The sequence below is a fragment of the Anser cygnoides genome, chromosome Z (assembly GCF_040182565.1).
Source record: "Anser cygnoides isolate HZ-2024a breed goose chromosome Z, Taihu_goose_T2T_genome, whole genome shotgun sequence".
NCBI lineage: Eukaryota > Metazoa > Chordata > Aves > Anseriformes > Anatidae > Anser > Anser cygnoides.
Genome location: NC_089912.1, coordinates 11,055,951 through 11,082,759, shown reverse-complemented (window position 1 = coordinate 11,082,759; position 26,809 = coordinate 11,055,951). Strand labels below are relative to the sequence as shown.

General features: G+C 47.3%; 1 protein-coding gene across 1 annotated transcript in view; it reads left to right on the top strand.

Annotated features, from left to right (window-relative positions):
* The first annotated feature begins 17,717 nt into the window (after positions 1-17,717).
* Positions 17,718-26,809, top strand: part of KIAA1958 (KIAA1958 ortholog) — a 66,062-nt gene continuing 56,970 nt past the window's right edge. The window contains exon 1 of the mRNA XM_066988194.1: positions 17,718-17,835. The gene's annotated coding sequence lies outside the window, so the exon portion shown is untranslated. The remainder of the gene's footprint in view (positions 17,836-26,809) is intronic.

The following is a 26,809-nucleotide window of genomic DNA, read 5'->3' as shown; positions in this document are numbered from 1 at the left end:
GCACAGAGGGAGCTCACTCCACGTTGGGCAGCTGGGGTGAGAGCTGGCCCTGCGGCAGCTCCTCAGCACCTCTGTGTTTGCCCGAGCAGGAGGGAGCAACGCGGCTGGGCCGGGAGCGCACTGGCATGAACTGGGGAAAGACTGTGCATGGCATAGGAGGCAGAGCTGACCTAGCACTGGAAGCTATAAACTGGAAGTTTATACTGCTTTTTTAAGTAGCTAATGAAGATTTTGCAGTGAGTGTAGCTTCAGAAGGCACCCATAGTTTCAGAAACCATCCAGTCAAACTATTGAACTTTATTTCTGCACATCTCTAATCTGTTTTTCCTAAATGTGTGCTGCTTCTGCAACAGAATTAGGTAGAAAGTAACTCAGTTTCTTTCTTGTACCCTTCTCCTGAAGACCTACGTCATATGGTCTTATCTCAGTTAAAATCTGATGCAATTTGGTCCTCCTATTGAGTTTGTTCTAGCTCCAGAATGATTTTTACTAGTTAAAATTTATGATGTATTTGTTGGACAAGTGGCAATGTCACAGCTTTATAGTTCTAAGTTGTGGCACTGTTTTATAACTGATTTCCACGTTTCTCACTATTCAAAACTGTTCTGAACCTCCTTTAGCAAAACTTCAAAACGGTCAGAAAGTAATAGACTGATCACGAAAAAAGTTTTACGTTACATAAGTTAATCATTATGATTAAATCCTCAAAAATTTTCCTTTTTAATTAAAAAATGGCCTGGGAAGTCAAATTCTTCTTCAGTTAATCAGCCTCCTCCTTTTCAGATAAAGTACTTCAATGTTATGTTATGTATCTAATAAATATTTGTATATGCATATGGAAATGCTTTATTAGGCTGAGGTATTTGAAAAGGACAAGATTTAATCAAAGTGTGATTTAGCATTTCTACAACACGGATAAAAATACCAAGCATATACAAAGAGGAATTTCTAAAAACTGTTTCTGTTTCTTCTTTTTTAGGTAAAGGTAAGTTTAGAGCAAGGTAAACTAAAGGTAATCATGGCATTCGTGTTACGAAAATTAGGGGCTAAATGTGACACCTCATTAGAAATGAGTCTGTAAAAGATGCTGCTACAGTTTATCTTCATGCTGCGAGGGGAAAGTGTTGCTAGCACGATATTGGCCTTTCATGCTTTTTAGTCTACTACTTTAAAATGCCAGTCCTCCTTTTTCCTTGGTGCAGTAGAAGTGTGGGTAAAATGTGAAACTGTTTGTGAAGACGTAACTCAGTCTCATTGTAATGCCCAACATACAACACTTTTTTCTTAATACCTTGCTATAATGACTACAAGAGAAATGATATCCCAAATGTTTTATGTTTCAATGTGTGGAGTTGTTTTTTGTGTTTGTTTGTTTTGTTTTCACTTTTTCTACTGACAGCAAACTGTGCTCGGTTACTGTGAGATGTACACCACCTAATACAACATGATTTCTTATAATATTACCATGTCTTTGAATTAGCTGACAAGTGATGAGATGTGAAATCTGATCCCAGGATTAGGGGACACGCAACATATTCCCATTGTACAGGTAGAGTGGAACCCAAAACTAACTTTTCCTCCGACTAGGATACAAACAGCACTTTTTTCTCCTACTCAGGTCAACGATGTTCACAAAACTTGTAGGAACTGGCCCTCTCTATCAGATGCTACTAAAAAAGACCAATGATCTGTAGCTATTGCAAATCATTGAAAATATGGGACATATTTTGAAACCTGCAGATATTAGAAAATGTTCTTGAAATCAAAGTACATTTCTAAACACAGCCCTGTAACACTACAAGAACTGAGGCAGATCAAAGAACTTGAGTAACAAGAGCAAGGCTGTTTACTTTTATACCCACTTCATCATCAACACCCACACCTTAGCAGTTTTCTGTGCAACTTCTCTGCCAAAACATTTTGTTTTTCAGGATTGCTGGGTGAGGGGTGTGGGGAGGAGGGAAGGGTGAGTTGCAGCACCCTATTCATTAACTATATCCTGCAACCCAAAGGCAGAATGTGCCCGTTTGGTTCCCTGCCAGTGCTTGCAGTTAAGCACGTGTGTGTTTCTCCTGCATTCAGCAGCACTGCTCCTGCATAACACGGTTGGGAGCTGTGAATGTCATTCGAAGATGCACTCTGCTGTCTGTGTAATCCTAGAGAAAGGTGTCTTCTTTAGAAGGAAAGTGGAGATGGATCCACAGCAGTACAGAGCTGTCTCTGACTGGCCACTGTGTTTCTTCTCTCCCTAGTACATCAGTAGTGTTTACTGCATGACGAAAGAGTGAAAGCTCACCAGGCTGGTCTGGGTGTTACTGACTGTTGGCAAACAGATCAGGGCTGTGTCTGACCACTGCTGTGGCTGTGTAATTGCTCATGCTGGGGAGAGAAGGGCAGGGACTACCACATCCAGCACGCTGATTGCTACAAGCTGTTAAGAGTTCCAGCCTGATGGGACAAGCAAGCAGGGAAAAGGGAAAAACAGAAAGCTGGCGCTCTGCTTTTCAATGAAGTGTGTTTACGCTGTGCTACTTGACCCAGGTAAGCGTGCGTCCTGAGGGCAGCACCATGAGCATGGGGGTAGGGAGACCACTGCCCTCCCTTAGGAAGAGTCCTTATAACTGGGGCTGGAGGTGCTATTAGGCATATTTGATCCTTGCTGAATGAACTTTCATATTATGTCATTCCTGGAGTTTCTGCTGTAAACAGACAGGGCTGAAAAGTGTGGCAGTCTGTTGGGTACTGTAAGGATGAGACCTACAACGGGTGCTGAAATTATTGTTAGTATTTGCATACCACAGAGGATTTCTAGATGAGGATAGAAATGTGCTACTTTTTAATCTGTTGCTCAATTCACAGCCTTCGAGGCTCATAAAAAAGAAATGACTAAAAGAAAAAAAAAACTGTGATTGTTCTGTAACTCAGCAACTAAAGGAAAAAACAACAACAACAACAACAACAAAAACCAACAGGTTCCTCAGGTGACAACTCCAATAAGTGAAAAAAAAAAAAACAGCTCTAAGACCTACGTAAAAATATAGGCACTGTCTGCATGCTGCTCAAGGTAATGAACAGGACTGGTCATTCCTTGTACCATGAAGGAAACGTAAGCTCGTGCCTCGTGTGCCCAAGGCCTCTGTTTCCATAACCTCTCTCTTACCTCTTCAGTACAACTTCTGCTCCGTTGTTTGTTTTGTTTTGTTTTGTTTTCCCCAGCCTGAGTAGAGCTGGGAAAAAGCCAGCTTCCTGCGTGCCAGCAGAGGGAGCGCTCAGCACACGAGACGAACCGTGGAATCTGACTCCTGGAATGTCCCCAGCTGGAAGGGACCCGCAAGGATCCTCGAGTCCAGCTCCTGGCTCCACACAGGCCCCCACAAACATCAAACCGTATGTCTGAGAGCGTTTTCCAAACGTTTTGTCACCATTTTTGGATACTCTCTAATAGTTTTGTATCGTTATGTTGTGGCACCCAAAACTGCGCACAGTGCTCCAGGTGAAGCCACGCTAGCGCAGAGCAGAGCGGGACAGCCACCTCCCTCACCCAGCTCACGGTGCTGTGCCTGATAAGCCCCAGCCCCGTCCCTGCTCCCAATGCCTTGCAGGGGTCTTCTGGCGGAGGAAGGTGAGGTGCTGGGACCAGCCACATGTCCTGACCCTGGCTGGATTCTGCCTCTCCACCTGGCTGCCTTTTGCCTTAGCTGGTGAAATGCCAGGATTAGTAGGGAAGGAGAGAGCTTGTCTCACTTTGGCAAGGTGATAACACTGCCTTCATATACCACCTACAGGCTCTGCACTGAGCTTTATTTTGAGTAAGAGCAAAACACTGCCTGCGGAATCCTCATGGATTTTGTGTTTGCATTAATGAAAGACAAGCGTAGCCCTGCTAGTTGGGGTGGCCTCTTGCAGGACTTAGAAGGGTCTGGGCTGCTGCTGGCTTTCCTCTTTGGGGGGCACCGAGGCCCCCCAAGCGAGCGGTCCCTGCCCCGTCCAGGAGCAGAGGCCCAGTGGCTGCAGCCTTGGCCAGCGTCATCTTCTGCTGGTGCCTGCTCTGGCTCCGCATGGGGCTCCTCCTGCTCCCTTGGGACACCTGTGGCGGTGGGGTGGCTAGGACCCCCACGAAGGGCGGCACTGGATGTGCTGGGGAGCTCCTCGTCATCCGAGTCTGCAGGGCTGGAGGTGGGAGTTCTTTGCAGGGGTGGCACAGGACAAGGGATGGCCGCAGGGCTGTCCTCCTGCTCCCTGTTGACGTGGGCCTCCTGGAGGCCCAGCAGCCTCCAGGGCTCCTCACTGCACAGGCGCACGATGGTGTTGACCAGTTCATTCATGAAAGCTTCTGTCCTGTCCCCCAGGCATCTCAGCAGCTGCTGGACTAGGGCATTCCTGTCCGGCCCGGCATGGCACAGGGTCTGCAGGATCATGCTCTCCACCACCATCGCTGGCCAACAGTGCACCCCACAGATGATGGACAGCTCCTGACGCATCCACGGCAGCATGGGGTCAAGGATGCTGCAGTGCTGCCTGAAAAGTGTTGCCCAGATCTCGGGCAGGAGATTCCGCAATGTGGTTGTGCTCCCCTGCCCCTCATCCCCCGGCCTTTCTCTTCCCTGCAGGGAGGATGTTGCAGGCCCACTGGGGTTGAGAGTGACACCTGCCGGGAAGCCAGCAGGTGCTGGCAGTCTTGGGGGGGTGACGATGCACTCTAGGTAGTCATCTTCTCCCCGCACAGACGCCTTGATGGTGCTCACAGCTTCCCTGCAGAGCGGGCACTCCGCCTTCAGCTTTGCCCACCGCAGGATGCACCCCAGGCAGAATTGGTGCTCGCAGGGCATTGTATATGCGATGTCTGTTTGTGCCTCACAGCAGATGGGGCACTTCAGCTCCTGTGCGGGGCTGACCAGGCCCCGTGTCCTCTGCCCGCTGCCTGCAGGGCGCTGGGGTGGCCTGGCCCTGCTCAGCCCCAGGCTTTGTGCCTGCTGGGTTTTGGGCAGAGGGCTCAGCCCAGGCAGTTCCCTCAAAAATGGCCTCCTGGGCCAGGAGCTGCTGGACAGCCGCTCTTGGCAGGGCCCTCCAGGGACAGGAGCAAAGACGGGCTCGGCCACCAAGCTCCTCCAGTGGTGCTCATCTGGGGGTGCACACACAGGCCCCGGCTGATGGAAACGGGCCACACTGCGTTCCTGCTGGTCCTGCATGGACGTGCAATATGTGTGACTGTGCATCTTCATAGAGTGACTGAATGTCCCGAGCTGTATATGGACTCATCTGCGTCCTTGAGTCCAACTTCTCACTCCACACAGGACGACACAAAACTCTGACCCAACTGTCTGACAGTGTTGTGCAAACACTTCTTGATCTCTGGCAGCTCGATGCCATGACCACTGCCCTGGGGAGCCTGTCCCAGTGCCCGACCACCCTCTGGGTGCAGAACCTTTCCCTAACCCCCAGCCTGACCCTCCCCTGTCCCAGCTCCATGCCGTTCCCTCGGGTCCTGTCGCTGTCCCCAGAGAGCAGAGCTCAGCGCCTGCCCCTCCGCTCCCCTCGTGAGGGAGCTGCAGGCCGCCATGAGGCCTCCCCTCGGCCTGCTCTGCTCTGGGCTGAACGAACCCAGGGGCCTCGGCTGCTCCTCAAGTCTTGCTCTCTAGACCTTTCACTATCTTTGTTGCCCTCCTTTGGACATTCTCTAAGAGTTTTACGTCCTTCATATTTTGTGGCACCTGAAACCACATACAGTGCTTGAGATGAGGCCACAGTTCACAGAGCAGAGCAGGACAGTCTCTTCCCTCCACCGGCTGGCAGTGCTGGGCCTAAGGCACCCCAGGGTGTGACTGGCCCTCCTGGCTGCCAGGGCACACTGTTCACTCATCTTTGATTTTCCATTGACCCAACCCTCCAGATTCCTTTTCGTGGGGCTGCTATCCAGCCTCTCATGTCCCGGTCTTGCTCTAGGGTTGCCCTGTCCTAGGTGCAGAATCTGGCACCTGCTCTTGTTAAACTTCATATTGTTGGTGATTGCCCAGCTCTCTAATTTGTCAAGATCTCTCTGCAAGGCTTCTCTACCCTCAATGGAGTCAACAGCTCCTCCCAATTTAGAATCATCTGTAAGCTTACTCAAAACTTCTTCTAGTCCTACATGCAAGTCATTTATGAAAACATTGAAGAGAACTGGCCCCGAAATGGAGCACATTGGTAACCCCCTTGTGACTGGCTGGCAGCCTGATGTAGCCCCATTTACTGTTAGTCTTTAAGCCTGACTCATTAGCCAATTGTTCACCCCTTGTGCTATGTATTTCACTAGCTGTGTGCTGGGCATTTTGTCCAGAAGAACACTGTGAGAGACATTATCAAAAGCTTTGCTGAAATCCAAAAAGATTACATAACTGACTTCCCTTGATCAACCAGGTGAGTAACCTTGCTGTAAAATGAAATAAAATTCATTAAACAAGACTTTCCTGTTGTGAACCCATGTTGGCTGTGATCAATGACTGTGTTGTCTTTCAAGTGTTTTTCAACAACTCCCAAAATAACCTTCTCCACAATCTACCAGGCTCTGAAGTGAGAGTGGCAGGCCTACAATTACCAGGGTCTTCTTTCTTGCCCTTCTTGAAAACTGGGACATTTGGCAGCTTCCAATCGAGACCTCCCCAGACTCCCAAAAGCACTGAAAAATAATTAAAAGTGGTTTTGTAATAACATTAGCCAGCTCTTGTAGTATGCTGGGATGAGTCCCATCAGGCCCCATAGACATGTGCATCCAGCTGGGGCAGCAAATCCCACACGAACACATCGAACACATCGAACACAAACAAATCCCACACAGAGTTTGCTGGGAGTTTATCATTTCTGCACATGCAGGACAAAATGCTATTCTTGCCAGGCTTGCAGCAGTCTCACCACAGGGAAAGAGACACTAACGAACATCAATACATTTTTTCTTCTCTTGGTAGGTTCAAGGAGGAAATCAGCAGAACACTAAAATCTTTACCTGTGCCTTGCAGCCTCTCACCTCTCTTCCCTCACAAGTATGAAATGCCCTCTGGGAGAAAGTCCTTGCTCTGGACCATGAGTGAGCATGCATTTCTCAGTGCCAGAGCAGCAGGCTTATCATACTCATGTGACCCACCAAAATAACCAGTGAGAAGGTAATACTGTATTATCTGGAAGAGACTTGGTGTAGAAGAACAATAGCTTGAATTCTTAAATTTTTGGAAAAATTTAAAACTGTTGAATCTTAGAATCATTAAGGTTGGAAAAGACCTCCAAGATCATCTGGTCCAACCATCCCCCTACCACCAGTATCACCCACTAAACCATGTCCCTAAGCACCACGTCCAACCTTTCCTTGAACACCCCCAGGGACGGTGACTCCACCACCTCCCTGGGCAACCCATCCCAATGCCTGACTGCTCTTTCTGAGAAGAAATGCCTCCCCATTTCCAATCTAAACCTCCCATGGCGCAACTTGAGGCCATTCCCTCTAGCCCTATCACTAGTTACCTGCGAGAAGAGGCCAACCCCCAGCTCCCCACACCTTCCTTTCAGATAGTTGCAGAGAGCAATAAGGTCTCCCCTGAGCCTCCTCTTCTCCAGACTACACAACCCCAGTTCTCTCAGCCGCTCCTCATGGGACATGTGTTCCCAATCTTTATAATGGAGTGTTGCTTAATTTAGTTCTGCATAGTATTTCATGCTAGAATAAGATGTTGATTTATATAACTAAGTTAAGAAATAACTAACTAGATTAAGTAACTAAAGCAGTAGTACATAAATCGCTATTTTTTTTACTCAATGGTTAGAAAGTACTTGAGAAAGTATTTGCAAGTAACATGCTTTTTCTCTTGATTTTTGCACTTTTATACTTTCATTGTAACCTTCTTTTGAGGGATATTTTCATTATTTTGGGGGAGAGGGATAAGTAACTTTTTTTTTTTTTCCTAAAAATAAAATGCAAAATTTATCTCTGGGAAGATTTTCTGTGCTGCAGTCTGGAATACGGTTACCTGCAGAATCTTTCTGTATCTTTTCTGTGTGTAGAATTTGTGTGTTCTGAACCTTTTACGTCTATTTGAAAAGAATAACTAATTTCCTCTGAAATATGCGGTGTCATGCACATACATAAAGTACACTTAAACATTTCCAAAATCTAGATGAAATATATGGTACATTGCTGTTCCATTTAAACAGTCTTGGATGATTTGCTTCTCTTTTTTTTTTTTAATTGTTTTTGTTAAGCAAGATTTTCCATCTTATGTTGCACAATAATTTTGACTTAATGAGTCTCAAAATAAAATTTCATTTATCAGTGTATTTTTAGTCAGCAGCCTGTAAGCTATGTTATACAGATGTTGATGGCAAAGAGCCTTGCTATGAAACAACAGTAAAAACCTCCTGGGAAGCTGATGACTTAATTGGCTTCAATCAGAGTTTAGGATTACTTTTACCATAGGATCAAAGCCTACTTACAAACTAGTGCTTGGTTGCACTTTCCAAAATAGCTTTTTAAAGCAATTTTTCACCCACTTGTCTTTTGGAGCAAACTTCAATGTTGCTTTCCTTATCAGAATCACTAAAGAAGAAACTTGACTATTAGAAATTTTTTTTTTTTTAAACTGCAGCTCCTAAGTTGCACTCTTGTAAACGTCATCTAGACTGTTTTTCAATTCAAAGATGCTTCTTATACCCGGATGGTTAGTGTAAGAGCCTGGCCATATTACATTATTCACAGCAGTGATGGCCTGAATGGCTCAATTCCCCACCTCTTTTAAGGCTGGAGTCCCTAATGATAGCTTAGGCTTATTTGTGTTTGGATTCTCTGTCATAATGAGAGAGCTTTATGTGCATTTATTACATGTTTCCTATATTTAAAGTCAATGATTGATGAGATTAACAGACTAAAAGCTATGAAAGCTCAAAGGAATGAGGATTTTCTTACAGTAATCAGTAGATAAGGGTTATCTTTATTACAGGTAACATTCCTGTTACACAAGTCATTCAGTGGTGCAAACGTGAACTAGAAAGAAAAGAAACAAAATCTGTCTGTCTCAGGGAATTGGCACAGGTTTCTCCCAAGTTATAAGCCAATATGATAAACTTTCTCCCCTGGAAAAGGCTGGATTTTGGATTTCCCTTCACGTCAGTGTCTTTTTTAAGGGACTGCTCCTTGCTCAGTTGTAACAGTTTTCTGAGTTCTCAACCTGCAACCAGCTTTGCTTTGGGGTTTAGCTGTTACAACTCTGTTCCCCAGCATTCCCACCAGGGGCTTATACTGAAGGAAGGACAGGGGACCTTGCAAACTGTATCATTGCACCTTGTGAGACAAGTTTAATTGCACAGTTTTATTAGTGGGCTCCACACATCAACTAGAGGTTACCTCAAGGAAAAAAGAAGGGAAAGAGAAGGCATGAAACAGCTGTCCAGTGGACAGCCATGGACTGAAGCAAAGGGGTCTCTAGAGAAGTGTTCTTTCCAGTATCAGCAAGTGGTGAGGATGAGGAAGATGACAATAACTATTCTTGTCAGACTTTTTCCCCTGTTAACTCTGTGCTTTGCATTTGGACCCAGCCAAGCTCCCTGCTGGTTGTTATCGTGCTGTCAGCACGCACAGGATCACACTTCATCAGTCAGAGGGGGTGCGTGCCAATTGGTCACTCTTTTTGCATGCCTATGGCTGGGTAATGCTTACGGGATATTTAAAGGACTACTATTCACTTTGTTATTTGCTAACTCCTGTTTTTCCCCTCATGTAAACTAAAGTTACGAAACACAGCAGGAAGATAGGGAGGATTCTCAAACTGCTGTCAGTCACTTCCCACGAGAACCTGTTATAAAAACAGTACAGAGATTTGCAGGTGGAAGGTCATGAGAACAACGACACAACAGCAACAGCACAGGAATGAGACACAGCAGCTCAGATGGACATTTGCAGAGCTGCACGTGAAAGGCAGGATACAGAAATGCACACAAGGCTGTTAGCATTGCAAAGGTGAAGGCACCTGTGAACATACTTGTGCAGCAATTGTGTCTGGTATTTGTTGTTCACCACAGACATAGATAGGATTTATATAAATAAATTGTGATTGCAAGACTGGACTTAGAGTCCAGTGCATTAGAACTTCACAAAGAAGGAGGCAGAAAATTACACACATGGTTTCTCCACAGCAGGGCGAAGCTCAGGCAATCCAGTCTCTATGCAAGAAAGTAAAAGCATCTTCTCTTAAATTTCTTAAACGTGAACTGTAACTTCAAGCTTTTTTCCTTACTTTCTCCCATTGATAGGAACCAGATGGCATGAGCATCAACTTGCAGAACATACCTTTTTCATCAGTGGTTAAAGTTTTAGCAGGGTGGAGGATAACTACCATATCATTATTTCCAGTTGTAATCTGTGTCCTAATGCTGTGTTAGTATCTGCAAGATATGATATTGGGAGACTAAATAGCACAAACTTTTGGATTTTTTTCCTACATACACAACTCATACTCTATAAATTTTTTATTTTTTTTTTTTTTGTCCAGAAGGATGTTGTCAGCTACTTCTTCATAAGCTAAGAGCTTACGATTTCTGCAAAGCGAATAAACTTGATACAGGGGAATTTTGTGATTCAGACTTTACTGTAAAAGCAGAATGCCCGAGGTCACATCTATTCACTGAAACCACATCTCTCAAACTTCTAAGTTTACCAGGCCAAAAATGGAGGAATAAAAGAATAATACAGTTGCCTCACCCAAAGCTGGGAGGAAACAAGCCCAGCTGGCTCACTTGGTTATTTTGCGTGCCTGAGGAAGAAACGTCAATGCCCCATGTTTATGTTTACCACCTTGATTTGCTGTTACTTTATTTTCTTTGAAGAAGACAAGAGCCCCCACGCCGAGTGAGGGTTCTGGTTTGCTGGGAGATGCACTTGCATTCCGTAAGAGACAGTCCCTTCCTCAAGGATCTCGCAGCCTGAAGGGACGTGACATGAGAGACACTGTTGTCAGCCTGTTACAGGTGGGCCAATGGTCCCAGGATTTCTGTGGCAGAACTGAAAATCAGCCCCCCTCGCCAGTCCAGCTCTGTCATCACAAACCCCTTCCCCTGCCCTCCACCTTTTTCTGGTTGCATTGCACTTTTAAGCCTGAGCTCTGTAACACGTCCGCTAAAAAAGTATGTCTGCCTTCGCAGGTCAGCGTCAGCAGGAGAACAGAGGTGGAAGGACAGGAGAAGAGAGATGGAGGGACCGTGGGTTGCTGTAGCCTTCACACATTGCTCAGAGAAACCTAGACCTTTTCCAAACCTGGAACTCGTAGTTAGCAATGCAAGGGGGGCTGAAGGCATGACCCAGTTAATGTTTTAAAGCCATTCCCTCTGTTGTGAAGCACAATAGGGAATAACTTGAGGGCATGGGCTGGATACCAAAGTGTCATGGTTTCTTAAACATAGAAAACAGCCTATTGTCCTTATCTTATACACAAAAATTACACACTGTACGTTCTTACTAATGTCAGCCAAATCTCCATCCTATAATTAGCATATACTTATAGTGCCAAATCTCCTGCTTCCTTTCAAGTGGGTTTCTTGTTGAGCTGTTATTATACATTTTAGCCATACTCATTATTCATGCTTTTGTTTAAATTGCCCTGCTTTACCTGTGTATTTCTGTCATGCAACAGCTGACGCTCGCCTGCTGTTGCCACAGATACTTCCTGTTCCACCAAAATCCCAGGTGTCTCTACTATCATTAAGGGCCTTCCTAAAACAAATAGGGAGCTGCTATCATGTTAAGAAGGAAATGATGAACTACACTCTGTCCTTTTAACCCTTTCCTGTAGGGTAAATAAGGCAGTTGGTTGCTGTAGGGAAGCTCTACAATACTCCTTCTATGCAGTTCATCAAGGCTTTTTCTGACTCCTGTTTCTCATTTTCTAGATTAGTCTTTTTGTGCCTGTAAGACATTTATGTTATTCATCTAAAGCAGAAGTGATTTTCAGTACTGAAAGAGGCTCATTCTTTACATTTTTAAAACATTTTCCTAAGAACTTTGTCTTCCAAACAAATATTGAAGAAGTCAGAATCTTTTCTGTATAGCGTCAGTTTATATTCTGGTTTATGCAGGGTGCATTGTCAATCTCACTTGTCCTTCCATGTGAAAAAGTGACTGAAACTGCCTCCTTTGTGTAGGAAAAGTGTAAGAAAAGCTGAACATGAGACCTTTTGGGCTCTCTGAAGCCATGTCAGACAAGAGGAGCCTGGAAAGTGAACTAAATTAAAATCCACAGGAGTTTCACGCAAAGAAGAGTTGTGTGATGACAACCCTGAAAACTCAAAGACTGTATTCTCAAGGGTATTTCGGGCATTACTGGTGAAGTGGCCAGATGCCTGAAATTCTCAAAATTTGGGATTTTCAAAAGTGCCTTGAGGGCTGATCTTCATATGTCTTTTCCTCCGTTATTACTAATTGTTAGTTGCAAGTTGGTAACAACTCTAGCAAAGGAAGGGCCAGCAGGAGGTTGGTTCTGCTCTAATATGCTTGGGTGTCAATGTGAAGTAGCCTCACTGATGCCAGCGATGACAGGATTTGTCTGCTGTGTTTCCTACACAGGTTTTCCCCGGGGCTGGCCCCGGGGACTGGGCGCATGTGAGGAAAGGACAGCCACTGAAAACTCTGACTTGAAGATAGGACTCTTGTTTTGTTTTGTTTTTAAAGTTGACAGCTGTCATTGCAATGCTAACAGATCACTGTGAGCCTGGATCTTTTTAGTTCCATTACTCACTCCCCCACATCCTCCAGGATGTCCAAATTGAAATCCAAGTGCCAACATGTGTGCTACAGGCTGGGTTGTGATTCACCGACAGCGGAGTCTCGGGAGGACAGGAGTCTTCCATTAATTAGTGATTGCTGGAAAGAGACAAAACCTTTGCACTACATTGTGATGGTTGAATTCCTGTTCCTCAGATTGTCCTACGCTGCCTTTTACTTAGGAAACACGCTCAGGACACTCACTGCCTGATCACCCCTTTTAACTCGGCCTGGTGTTTGCTGCAGGACCAGAAAGACGCCTGCCTAAATGCTTGCATAAGTCTGCCCTGCCCCAGGCAGGCAGAGAGGTATTTGCGACACCTAGCCAGAGCAATCTACGGCAGATGGCTACAGCAGAAGACCACTCCTCTGCACCTTCCCTGATGCAACTAGCTTCTGGTGGGCTTGTGTCCTCCTCCATCACTGACCCAGTACGGAACACGCCTTCCTCTCTCGACAATCCCTTTAGCTCTCTGTGACTTGATTTCTGACCTGGAACAGGGATGTAGGACAGGGTACAGCACTGAAAGTGCAGAAGTACTCTTGAGCAGGAGGCAACCAGATGCCATGGTGAAGGACTGGTGGGGAAGAATGACCATGGTCTCTCACAGGTGAAGTTCTGAAGGCATCTCTGGAAGTGACACGAGTCATGTGGCAACAAGCAGTGCCCCCACAAGTAACTTTGGGACTGGCAGGTAAGCGAAGGGTAAACTAACTGGCAATTCTTTGCTTTAAAATATTATGTTAAGTCTTTAATTACAGATGTTCCAGGAAGTATGGATATGATACTTCACAGACTCTGGTTTGAAAAACTTTCCTTACATAAAGAGAACATGTGTGCGTGTGAGGGAAAAGTGGTCTGGTTGCTCTTCCTCTTTAAGGAACGCTGGTAAGCAAATGGATCATGTTGTGAGGCTGCTTTGCCATGCCTGTGTAAATGAATAGACCTTGAACTCCCAATGTTTTCTACAGAAAAAAAAAATATATATATTAAAAAAATAAATAAATAATGAAAATAAACCCCCACGAACAGACAAGCGTCTTCCTCACTGCCCTGTCCTGTTCTCTTTATTAGCCGTTTTCCAAGGAACCTCCCAGGAACAGCATCCCTGTCCTGTCCCGTGCTTTGCTCACTGAATGTGCAGGACAGATGGTGTCCGCAGATGTACTCTCAGTGCTCACAGCCGCCCTGATTGCTTTTGTTCTGAGCCTGCCCACAGCAGTGTAGCTCTGCTACACTACTACTGATGGCGCAGGGGTATGAAGCCCTCTCCACAACCCATCAGAGTGTCTGCCTCCTCCTTCAGCAATCCTTGGCATTGCTGCGAGTGTTGTAATACCCCACCTCCACTCACCACACAAGTTGTCTACAAGTCAAACCACACGTCTTCCTGCTGCTAGGGAGGAACTGCATTGCTGCCCGTGAATTCTGTCCTAGGGCTGGGTGTCTGGAAGTTGTATCTTCTCCACAGACCCACCTCTTGCTCCTCCCTTCCACAGCATTTATTTCCCACCAGGGAATACCACCTTGTTCAGCCCATTAATACCAACTTGAGGGCATCCATCTCTTCCCGAGCCCTTTCATCCTCAGAGGAGTGTGACCAAAGGCTGGGTGGATGCACCTTACCTTTAGTCCTCCGTGAGGGGACTGCAGGAGTGCTCCAGAGTGGCGTATGGACATCTGGGCTAGGAATTCGGCTTGCTGGCTTTTCTGTGCTATGTTTGTTTCAGCCTCTGTGAGGATTCAGCTGTCTGCCTGCCTTTGGAAGGTTACCTCAAACGAGCTCCTCTCACAGTGGGCCAGAGGAGGCAGCAAGGGACACCTCAAAGCTCCCTCGCAGGCTGAGGGCAGCACATCTGCCTGGCATTGCTGCTCTTTGGGGAGCTTCTGGCACCTCCCAGATGTTTCTTTCTCCAAGTTCTAGCTGACGGATGAGGTTAAATCTTGCCGGTGTCGCAGCAAGTGATGTCTAAAAAGGAAGATATCCCTTTTAACTCATTGCTGAGGGAGGGATGCTGCAACTCTCGGGCCTTCCTTCAGGCAGACAGGCAGGTGTTTCCAAACTGGAGGGCAGCTTCACCGCCTTTACCTCCTGTTTGGCAGCTTGTGCATCCCATTTGGCAGCCTACTGGTTCAGCCTGTCTTCCCCTGTGGGAGGCTCGGTTCCTGTGGGATCAGGGAGGCTTTTGCCTTTGCCCATTGTTTCTGGCCTGCTTGTCTTGTTGGTGTCGGTGGGATGGCATGCAGTCCAGCAGGCTGCTGGGCAGCTCGGGAGAGGGGAGCATGAGCTTGCGCTGAGCACCACAAGCTGTTGTTTTCCTGGCAATGGGACCTGGCATGAGCAAATTCCTCCTTGCCAGCCTGGTGGGGCTGAAAAATGGCTGTTGCCCAAGGTTGCAAAAAAAGGAGGTGACGTTCCTCCTCAGCCCACCGAATTAGCAGCAGGACCCTGCTGTCTCATCCAAGCATGTGGACTGTCTATTAAGAGAAGGGGCTCTGTGGGGCTGGTGGTCATGCTGGCAGCCAGGGCTCATCCTCGGTGTGTTTTAGCTGCATGGATTTGACCCAAAATACCACTGCCACAGCCCCTTGGCCATGCCGAGGGAGGGCAGGCTTTCGCAGGGACATCAGCATGCACTGCTCGCTGCCCTTCCCGGGCAGCTGCCAGTGCAGGCAGAGAGCTAAAACGAGTTCATCTAAAATCGTAATTCCGTGCTGAAGTGCTGGTGACATTATTAGGCTAGGTGAGCTCTCTGGCGGTGCATATGATATGAACCAGAAACCTCTGGTGCAATTACAGCCCCGTGTACAACGCTGTGATGATAATAGGGCACATTAGCCAAGCAATGGCGTCAGAGGTTTGAGCAGGATTTTCAAACCCTCTTTTTAATTAATGAGTGCAGACACAGTGCTGACCTGGGGCTGCTCCTAACAATGAAGAAGTGGAGAAGGAGTAGAAGGGAGATAGGTAGGAGGTGGGAGGAGGGCAGGTTTTGAAGCTGCTTTGTCCTGCAAGCCACCAAAGAAGAGCGTGAGACAAGAGGAGAAAACGAAAAAAAGAAAAAAAAAAAGCAAAAGGAGACAGAAGAATAAAAGGAGGGATCAGAAATGAGATTTAAGAAGTCACAGAAGTAAGACAGGTAAAGGTTCTCAAACTGTGGCTTGTGGACTGCTTCTGAGTGCTCTCCAAAGTCAACTGCGGAAAGCAAATTCACGTGCAGGTCGGCAGTCTGCATCTATGTCCCTGCTAACAGAGCCGGCTCCTCCGCTGCAGAAAGGGGACGAACAAAAAGAAGGGAGACCTCAGCGAAGAGCAAGCCCCTTTCGTTGCCTGACTACATGACGCACCTGGTTTTAAGGAGATAACTCCCATCAGAGATGCAGAGCAGTTGGTCTCTTCCAGAATCCCTCGCTGGCACCATTTGTGAAAATATGTCCAGATGGGCTGACAAGCAGCCTTTCCCTGGCCCTGCCAGGAGCCTGGGCACAGCAGGGTGCAGGAGGGTGGTGGTCTCATTCTCGGTGTCGCCAGAGCTTTGACTCCCTGTCCCCCCACTGACAGCAAGACGTGGAAGCAGGGTGTCTCGCTTGGATGGAGGCAGGCTCTCCCTTTACCCTCTCAGGCAATAATTTCTTCTGCTAAGGGTTCAGTGTTAAAATCCTGAAGATGGAGAACCCTGAGTGGAAGAACGTATTTGAGATTTATTCTGTGTCGCAGCAATGTGACAGCGACATCTTACTGGAAATAACAAGAGCAGGAGGAATGACTGCCTTCCCCTGACGAGGCTTACGCTGCCACCAAATTCCCCTGATGCATCACAGGCAAACCTGGAAAGAGCGCTGGTTTTGGCATCGATACGCTTCCAGACTGCCTCCATTATAATCTTGCATAAGCATTGCTGCCATCGCAGCGAGTAGCATGTGTTAGCCCATTCAAGTTTTGCAAATGTTGGCATAAGGGAGGTGAGGAAAGGAAACCTCTGGGGCATGGAGCAGGCGGCGCGGAAGGCTGGTGCTCTCCCGGCGGCAGCCAGGCCCGTCTCCTCCCGGAGTGATGCAACGAGGAAGGGAAAAAGCACAGCGGAGGAGACGAGCGGAGTTTGCTTTGGCACGCGTCTCGCTTATTGTGGGAGAAACCAACACCCAGGGATAATGCTGCAAGCACGTGGTGAGCCCTCCCATGATTAATTGCAAAAAAATCCTCACGCGCAACGTCGCGGTTGACATCTCCAGTTGCAGACAAATGAATAAATTAAAAGTTGCAGCTTTTACGACGGGCAAATTGCTTTCGCGAGGGGTAAATTGCTTTCGTGTATTTTCAGGACGTGGGGTGTAAACGTGGGAGGCACGCAGGTATGCGTGGGTTGCGTGTGGATGCTCCCAACGTGGATTTCATACACGCGCGTCGTCGCACCTGCGGTCTTGTGCAAAAACGCCAGGTGCAAGCCGTGCATCTCTGCATCTGCACGAAATAATGGAGCAGTGGATGCTCGGACACGGCTCCTTGGGGCACCTCGGGGGGAGCATCCCCAGGGGGGGCACCCGCGGGGCCGCCGGGAGGTGCGAAGCTCACCAACCCGGGCACCCCGGCGAAGGCGAGCGGCCCCCGCGCAATTAACGAGCAGCCTCTGCTCATCCTAATTAACTCCTCACCCGGCTCCCGGGACGACCCCGCCGCTGCCCGCCCCTCACCACCCCCTCCCCCCTTCCTCCCCCCTTCCTCCTCCTCCTCCCCCCCTCCCCTCCCGGCCCGGTGTCCGAGCCGCCCCCTCCCCGTGCCCGCGCCGTGTGCGGGTGTGCTCTTGCACACTTCCTGCGGTGTGTGCGACCCGGCTCCGGTTTCCGGTAGCTGACAGCCGCCGCAGCCCGTCCCTGCCTCCTCCGGCGGCAGCGCACACGGGCACGGACACGCGCGGGGGCGAGGAGGAGGAGGAGGAGGAGGAGGAGGAGGAGGAGGAGGAAGGCGCAGCACCCCGCTGCCCACCCCCCCCCCGCCCCCCCAAACCCCCTCCTGGTGCTGCACAGGCGGCTCCGCACCGGCCCTGCGGACGGGCACCTGCAGGTAGGCGACCCACCCGTGTGCGTGTCCAAAAAAATGATAACAGAAACCCCCCAAAATTAGGCGCGCAGCCCCTCCTGCTGCCCCCCCCCGCCGGCAGCGGGGGCGGGGGGCACCGGGAGGCCGGGGTGTGGAGGCAGCAGGGGGCACGGGGGGGCGGCGAGGGTCCCGCCCACGCGTGGGGGGCCCTCGCCCACCCCTGGGTGCGCTCGGTGCTCGTCCCCTCGCAAACTTGGGTTTTGGCGAGGGAGGCAGTGGGACAGGCTGGGGGAGGATGGTTGAGGGCAGGGGGGCGGTGGGGAGGTCCGCGGAGCCCTCCGTGGGTGGGTTTCGGGGGGCAGGCAGCCCTGCTTTCCTGTCCGATCGCGGTGCGGATGTGGGAGCTGCGGGCGACCCACGTCCCCCAAAAGCAGCCGGCGGCGAGGCGGCGCGGGATGCGGAGGGAGGCTGTTTTCCTTTCAAGTGAATGAAGGCGATCCCTCACGGAAACAAAACAATGCGCCGGGTGGAAACGAAGCCCTGCGTGTACGCCCGACTTCCAGCGTTCGGATTGCCAGTCTGTGAAGTTTGCCCCTGCCTGCCTCCTCTTCCATTCCCCCGCGACCCTCCTCGGAAACGCAATCTGTGCGAGGGTGGCTGCAGTGCCAAAATTGTGATGGATGATGCTGAAGCTTCCCTCGGACTGCCGGGGACAGCAGTGGTTTTTTTTTTTCTGTTGATCTGCAGAGAAATGGGACCAAGCCTCTGGCATGCTTGCTAGCAGCAGTCAGAATTTGCATAAATCAAATTATCGCATCCCTTTGCTACTGCCTTGATGGTAACTTTTCAGGTCAGGGACCAGGTTTATTTTCCTTAACTTTTTTCCTCTTCAGACAGAGCATCCCCAAAAAGGTCGTTTCAGGTCAGGAGTGACCAGTTCCTGTTGCCCCCCCCCACCTCCCCGGTTGCTTTCCTTCCCCTCCGTGTAATTCAGCGCCCAGACCAGCTGGGCTGTATTCGCGTGGTGCTGCAATTAACCTAATAACCCCTGCCAGCACCACGCTGGGGCTGCGCGCCTGCCCACAGCCACGTGCATCATCGGTGCAGGCAGCTTACCAGCCGGCCGGCATCGCCAGCAGCCACACCGAGCCACCGTGGGCTCAGATCTGATGGTTGTCTCGGGCTGATTTTTGCATTTTGAACCTCTTTCTGCCCACTTTGGAGGCCAGGAGTTGCATGGTTCAGGCACTCGCCTGCTGTCCCACGGGGAGCCTGGGTACGTGGTACCCGCTCACCCTCTTTCCTCTCTGCCCGTGACGCCCAGCAAAAAGCCATTTTTCAGCCTTGTGCTGAAGCCTGTCAGCTCTTTGAGATCCACTGAAGGTGAACTAACAAACCAGCTTGGTAGTCTGCCTGCTTGGCACCCAGAGGAGTAATAGAGAGGTAGGAACTAGTAAAAAGATGCTTTGCGAACAAAATATTAACAGAAGGTGTTTGGTGGCTCACACATGCAGCGTAAAGCTCGCTGTGAGAGAGGCGTGCAGCGGAGTTACTCTTTCTGGTGTTACCAGGAGCTCGTACAAACGGTGTGATGTAGCTCTTCTTTGTCTTCCACTGAGATGCCTCGGTTTACAGGAGGTATTCAAAAAATTGTGGAAAAATGTAACAGCTCGAATACTTCTTAGCCAAATACTTCCCAAGCTGGTGTGCTGTTGTTTTCTTTTTGGTTTTTTTTTGTTTTTTCTTAAGCAAATTTATAGTGATATTGCTGATCTCGTTGTCCTCTGCTCATCTTGTCTTCTGCTGATGCATCTGTGCCTTGTGGTCTTGGTACCACACCAGGAGGTTTCCTACAACCAAACACGTCAAAAGTTTCAACAGCGTGGCACGATGTCATTTAGGTGGTGCTAACAAACGGATTTGCAGTCACCAAGTTTCCCCAGCAGCTCCAGTTTTCCTCGTTAGCGCTCAGCAGCGGCCAGGAGCACCCGTGCTGGAGGATCCCTGCCGCTTGCAGCCTCCTGGCCTCGCGCCCCTCTGCCTCCCGTCGGCTGCAGAGGAGGGCAGAGGTGCGAGAGGCTGGGTGTGGAGCCAGGAAAATCTGTCCCGGCACCCGTTTCCCTGCTGCTTTCCTGTACCTGCGCTCAAGGAGGGGTATTCCTGCCTGGTGCAGCTCACAGAGGGGTGTGGAGGTCGGCTGCTGTTCATGAGGTGCTTCCCGGGAACGTGTGTGGCAGTCAGTCCTCTCGAGGATTGCTGCGCTTCTGGTAGTTCAAGTGCGACGAGCTGCGCATACGTCTCTGCTTTCAAAGGTCACGGCTGCGCTCCTTGCTGCGGAGTAAAACAGGGCGAGGTGAAGGTTAGCGGCTTCGCGGCAGTGACGATTTTTGTCAGCTCCTCCAGTTCCCTTTTCTGTGAAAAATGCGTTAAAAGGGGTGTTAGTGTAAGTCAAGTGTTTCCTTGATAGATCTGCCTAATAGCTGAAAGGAACTTGAAAGACTCCTATCTCACTCCCGCGTATAATGAGGAAGACCCGTGGAGCACGACTGCTTCATCTCCAGTTACTTGACCTTGGCTCTGATTTGTTGATTTATGAACTTTATTTACCGGCAGGATTGGCGAATTCTCTCGCAAGACAGAAATTGCAGTGTGCCAGCCCGCTCCGTCGTTTCCTAGGAAACGAGTACACCGCGCGGATTCCCTAATGAGACCCTCGGCTGGCTGCTGATTGTCTGCATTTTTCTTGTTCGGCGATCCCGGGCCCTGGAGTAAATGCAGGGACTTGTTCATATGCCTGTCCCAGCCCGAGCAGTGTAAATGGAGGCAGAAGGAAGGCAGGAGATGCCCTCAGCGCGGTGGGAGCGTACCGCCGCTGATCCTGCTGGGGTGGTGCAAGCAGGTGCCTTTCGGTGACGTGCTTTCTGCTGAGAAGCGGTCGGTGAGAAGGACCCATCCCCGTTCTCGTGGGTTTTGAGCTTTGTGTGCCTTTTCTGTAGCTGGTGGTTGTGTGTGCAAACAAGCAAGTTATTTCCCATCATCCGGGAGCTGTTCTTATTCTCAATTATGGGTGTTTTCCACATTTTCCAGTTTTATCAAAGCCACTGTGTTGCTGGAGAGTCCCTTCATACTACTCCGTTCCCTTTCCCTGTTAATTGTTTAGCAAACGGCAGGATCTGCAGCAGTCCATTCACTTGACTGGTGTTAGCTCAGAAACATCACATGAACCCTGTTGGACCCAGGCATCCTAGGGTTTCAGTCCTGGGAAAAGCTACAGGAACAAAAGTTTTCCTGTAAGTACGAAATCACAGGATTAGATTCGTGGTATTCAGAGAGTGATCCCTGTGACATTCTGCAAGTTTTTATTTCCAATGCCTGAGTTCAAAGTCATAGTTTTCTAAAAGCAGTCGCTATACCTAAAATGTTTTACATAAGCAGTTTATAAATAATACCTAATATAACTGGAAGGGATAAGGTGGGGAGGGCAAGAGATGCCTCTCCTCTTTTCTCTCCAGTTTTGTTTATTTCTTTAATTTATCTTTTTTTTTTTTGTATGACCTGCCTGATTATTCTCCTCAGTGATGGTCAGTAAAGTGGGTGTTTGTGGTCAGAGTGGGCAATCAAGCAGGAAAAAAAAAACAAAAAAAAAAAACAACAAAAAACAAGCCAAAAACCAGGAATATAGACATGTAGCAGTGGGCAGACATCCAAACCCATGTGTTGCTCAGCTTTGGCAACTGGACTGGATGAGAAATAGTTTTCTTTTCTTGAATGACCAGCACTATAGTTTGGAGGCTTTATTGTTTCATCTCTCCACCTATCAACAGCAGTATTTTAACAAAAGAAATAGGCAGGAAAGGTATCCATATCATCGTTATCTTCTGTAGTGTTTTTTTCAAAATACGGGTAAAGCCAGTGGCAATTGAATTTATTAATTCCATGGGTGGCTATCCTTCCACGGCTTAAGGCCAGTGAAAGAAAAGTCATCGATGATCTAGCAGTTTGCATCACAATTCCTTCTTTGCCCAGGCAGAAGCAGTCTCTAAAAGTCTGGTACCTGACTGCATATTAACCCATCTTGTCTTAAAGATTGTTAGTGCTGATGGGTTTAGGCTCCGCATCGCTGTCTGTCGTCTTCAGTATGAGAGGCAGCAGCGTTTCCCCTGCGTGGAGGTGTGCTTGTCTGTAATCGAGGACGCTGCAGCTAATAAAAGCTGTTGGTGGGGTCTGTTGTTGTGGCTGCCGCTGCCAAACACCTCTGCTCCCTCCACCCCCCTTCCCAAAAACAAAGTTCCTAATATGCCCCTAATGAACCCAGCCAATTTGTGGGTGGAAATTTCCATATGATCAAGGGCTGGGGAGTTTATAAGATGTTTTGGGCAATCACTTAATGGTTTGCCCAGTAGTTACCCAAAATAATAAATATGGTTAGATTATATATATAATATAAATATATATATAGATTATATATATATATATACACACACATATATATATGTGCATAATATACAAGTATATAAATATATAAAAATTATGTTTAGATATATATTTCACATGCAATAGTATATTTTATGTATTTATTATGTTGTATCATGTCATTATTGTCTATATCAGAGTATATATAGCATTATATATATTAATATATATATTGTTATTATCATTATACATATTCTATTCTATTCCATCCTATTCCGTAGTCAGGTGAGGTAACAGAGAAAAGATAGGCCCTGCAGAGAAGGTGCCTGACTTACTGGGTGGGTGAGCAGCGGTTCTGCTGGGCTCTGACCTGCTCCCGGTCCTGTTCAGCGCCTTCCAGAGTGCCGTGGTGGAAGGAGCCATGAGTGTCCGTATTGCTTCTGCGGGTAACACGTGGCCAGAAGACGTGGGAACAGAGAGTCACATTTCAAAACCATCTCAGCAGGTTGGACATCTGGGCTGAAAACGATAGCAACGAGGTTTAAAATGCAGGCTTCTGCTCTGTGGTAGGGTGAGACGAGTGCTGAAATCACAGGTTGGGCGGTAATGTTGTGGGCAAAAAAAAAAATTTCAGGAAAATGAAACGCAAGTGCTGTGCAAGGAGGGAGGGAGTCACTTTGCTCCATGGGCAGGGTGGATGGGACCAGAGACAGCTGTCAGTAGGAAGGATGATTGGGGCTCAGCTTCAAAATGTTTACAAGAAATTGCCTGATGAAGCTCTAGGATAGCCTTTGAGGAAAGATGGTGACTCTGCTGAGGGAAGGCCTCAAAAAGAGGTTAAATGGGCATGTGCCCGTAGGGCAGATCTGTGTGCTAGTGGAGCCCTGTTGTTCAGGGATTTCTGTATCACGATTAAATCCATCCTATGTGGGAAGCTAGAGTGAGAGTATAATAGACACTTCCCAAAAGGGCTGAGGAAAGACAACCTGAAAATTGATACTTTTAATATGAAATAATGAGAGGTGTGTGTGTGTGTGTGTGTGAAAAGGTGTGTATCATGGAATCTCAGAATGGTTTGGGTTGGAAGGGACCTTAAAGCTCACCCGCTCCCACCCCCCTGCCATGGGCAGGAACACCTCCCACCAGCCCAGGCTGCCCAAAGCCCCATCCAGCCTGGCCTTGGGCACCTCCAGGGATGGGGCATCCACAGCTTCTCTGGGCAGCCTGTGCCAGGGCCTCACCACCCTCTGTGTGAAGAATTTCGTCCTGATATCTTGTCTAAATCTCCCCTCTTTCAGTGTAAAGCCACTACCCCTTGTCCTATCAGTACAGGCCTTGGTGCAGAGCCCCTCAATATCTTTCCTACAGGCCCTCTTTACGTACCGAAGTTACCTCTGGAGCTTTGAACACCCTCAATAACACACGGTCTCTGTGTTCCCACACATTAGCTGGGCTATGTCCTTGCTGATGTGCACAGGGAGTTTCCAGCACGACAGCCTCCACGAGGGAGAGCCATGCGGGTCTGGTAGGCACTTGGCATTGCAGTGTCTTCTTGGCTCTGCTGCTTCTTTCCTCTCCCTAATCACGCAGCTGCGTACCGTGATTCTGTGCTCGTGGTGTCCCTGCAGGCTACATACGGAGAGAAGAGGATGTATTTATGTTCCCCGCAAAGTGTTCTCCTGAAGCTGTGTAGAAAACCCTTATCACCCTGTGATAGTTTTCAAAATTGGTTGCAACACACCAGAAGGAGCCAGCATATTTTAGCTGGTAACACTCCAAATGTCATAGCTTAGAATTTGCAAAATATTGCAGGATGGAACAAGATTAATGAACTATTCTTGAAACGTAGAAGCTGACAGTTTTCCTTCTGTTTAGTCGGTGATATTTTGATCCTCGCTGTTGAGCCACTTTTGCTCAGAAGACTCCAATGTACTCTTTTAGTTGAGCATTTTCTGTTCTTCATCATGCAAGTTGTCCCCCTGCAGCAGTTCACAGTCATACTAGGTCATGCTGCTGTACACTCTGAGGTTAAATATCTGCTCAGATCTTATAGTAACTGAAAGCTTTTTATGGAGTCTCTCTCTTTTTTTTTTTTTTCACATTTAACTAGGAAAGTGAATATTTCCTGTCTGAAATTTAAATTTCATACTGTCTTTTTTTTAGCCCTGTTAGGAGGAAAAATCATGTCTACTTTCTTTTTCTTTTTTCTTTTTGGTTAGAACATATTTAACCTTCTTATCTGTAATTATAAAACCAAACTTAGGTCATACAGACTCAGCATTAAATGTTTTAAACCCAAGAGGCAAGCATTTATTGTGCAAACAGTAAACTACTATTGAAACTGTTCTGTAAAGTGCTTGGTACAGACTGTGCCAGATGTAAGAATCCTAGCAAAGTGTAACTTTATGAGTATCCCATTTCAATGAACACTTTGTTCTTGCCCAAATCTCTGTCAGATTACCTTGTTAATATGGTTTCAAACCTCCAGGTTCTCACCAGCTGCGGACAGTGATTTGCAGTGATTTGCAGTGATTTGCAGCTTGCTGAGCTTCCCCAGCCCACTCTGGCGTGGCAGCCTCACTGAATTTTGGGGCTCTTGTAGCTCTGACCTTTTGGTCAGCTGTGAGGTGTCCCCCAAAAGCAGCCATTGTGTGCTATAAATGTATTTTCTCTGTACCTTTTTTGCACTTGCCCCATGCTTCCTCCTAACCATAAAAGATGTGAAAATTAACAGTTATCATTTCCAGTTAATCCTCCAGCTCTGTTGAATCCTGACTCGCCCTTGAAAGCTGACGCTGATTCACACACCAGCCATTCAGGTTTAACATTTCCATCTTTGATTTCCAAAAAAATACAGATAACTCTTGTGGAGCCAAATCAATGACAAAGAAATGTTGTCTTTAAAACATGAACATTAAATATCCCCCATCAGCTTGATAATTTCCAAATCTTCTGGATTTTAGGTTGTATTCAAGTGTAGATTTTCAGTGCAAGTTTGAAACTTGTGCTCCCTAAATCAAAGCGTGTTAGAAAACTCATGCTCAGAACTTGCGTCCAAAATCTCTTTCAGTTCTCTGCACACAGCTTCACTTCATAGCAGCATGTAGCTAAGAACATTGTAAACGGCATATTTTCACTGAAGTGAGTATTATGAATTAAACAAGCAGGACCCCACCCCCGGTGTCTGACCTGGTGCATGGCATCAGCCTGCAAATCAGGCATGGTGCTGAGTGTTTGCTGAATGGGCAGTGGGGTCTGGTTGAAATACTGGCCACTGATGAAGACATTTTGGCCAGGGAGAACTGGGTCAGATTCTTAGATTTCTGTAAATCTGTCTTGATTCTAGGGAGAGAAGGTGTTTTTTACAGGGACAAGTGAAGAAACCCAGGAAATTATATATATGTATTTATAAAAACGCACACACCCACATGCACACACACATATATATATATCCACAGTATGTAAATTTTTCCCCTTGTCTTGCCCTGGTCATGTTTACTTGCTTGTCATAAATACTGTGAAGGAATGGCCCTATGGCATATTGGATTTTACAGTGCAATCCAGCAAAACACAGGCGGGTGATCCTTCCTGAAACACAAGCGTTAGTCAATGAATGCTTGCAAATTCTAAGCAATGTTAGTGCATTTTTTCCTGTGCTTTTCCCAAATTGTCTGTGAATATGTTTTCCTTTCAGCTAGCTTTTTTTTTTTTTTTTTTGTCTGGTTAGATAATCTATTCAAAAGCACTGACACTGATCTCAGTATGGAAATGTACAGCAGCCCTTCTTAGTAATGCATTCACATGTACAAAAAAGCTCTCTGGCAGAGAGATAAATTAAAAAATTGTAAATTTGGTTTTACAGTTTCTTTTGAATTGAAAAAAAAATACATTATGCCACACATCACAAATACGTCCTGTTTGGGAACAGCTCCACACGATAGTGGAGTTTTACTGGGACACAACATCAGGCAATTTATATGGAGGGTGGTTACTCACCTGACCCTTTATTTGCAAGAAACATTCCGCACTTTAATTGAGCTCTTTTCAATATGCTGCATCTGCTTTAATGCGCTGTGTTTGCTGTATGCGTTTGTATAGTCTCATAAAGATGGCTAAAATTTGTTTTGGTCTAGCCGGGAGTCAAGGAGAAATAACAGCTCAGTGCCATATAGTGAAGATATGCACTATTACCCATTGCATATTTTTTTTTTTAACATTCAATACTTTCCTGTCGGATCATTAACCCTTTAACGGTAGGTGACCTCTTTCCAGTCAGGCATCTCTAAAACTGTCTTTGCCTCTACTGACCTCCTAGATACTGATTAAACTGCTCTGCTGTGTTTGATTAGCTTAGTTTACAGACCATTTAGCTGGTGCAGAGGTATTTAGGTGTGATAACATTGTGAAGATTAAGATGGGGGAAATAAAAACCTGGAACCACTTCAGTAGGCTTTATGAAACAAAGAGGGATGAATCTCGTGTGTTTATGTACATTTGAGAATCTTGGGAGTCGCGCTTTGGGCTCAGCAATACAATTCTCTTCTGGAGGAGAAGTTGCTCTCACTCCTTCAGTGAGAGGTGATGG